This window comes from Galeopterus variegatus, unplaced genomic scaffold (assembly GCF_000696425.1).
Source record: "Galeopterus variegatus unplaced genomic scaffold, G_variegatus-3.0.2 Scaffold1465, whole genome shotgun sequence".
In the NCBI taxonomy this organism is placed as follows: Eukaryota; Metazoa; Chordata; class Mammalia; order Dermoptera; family Cynocephalidae; genus Galeopterus; species Galeopterus variegatus.
In genome coordinates, this window is record NW_007727576.1 from 228,582 (window position 1) to 229,104 (window position 523).

Below are 523 nucleotides of genomic sequence, written 5' to 3' on the forward strand. Positions count from 1 at the left end.
TATATTCAAATTCTTTCCAACCATTTGTCTCCAACACAGGCATTGATGGAGTTGTGTACAATTAATGTTCTGTTTACTCATTTCCTATGTACTCATCCACTAAATCTAAGGGTCCACTTCTTATATTCCAGTGAAAAATGCTCTTATCAGGATATCAATCAGTAACCCTTCTTTTTCCACTTTGAAAAATTACCTCTTTTGAACCCCCTATCTCATTCGAGATAGTTTAAGATTCTCCCGTTCTTGAAATTCTCCCCTTGAATTTAGGACATACTAATATTCTAATTGTCTTACTATCACTCAAGTAATACATTAGTATTATCTGAAAGCTATTCCTCCTCTTCTAATTAATTCTTGACACAGTTCAGTTCTCTTAGAGAAAATAACGTTAAATGAAATAAGCCAGGCACAGGAAGAGAAATACCGCACGTCCTCATTCATTAGTGGGAGTTAAAATAAAGAAAGAAAGGAAAGAGAGAGAGAGAGAGAGAGAGAGAGAGAGAGAGAGAGAGAGAGAGAGAGA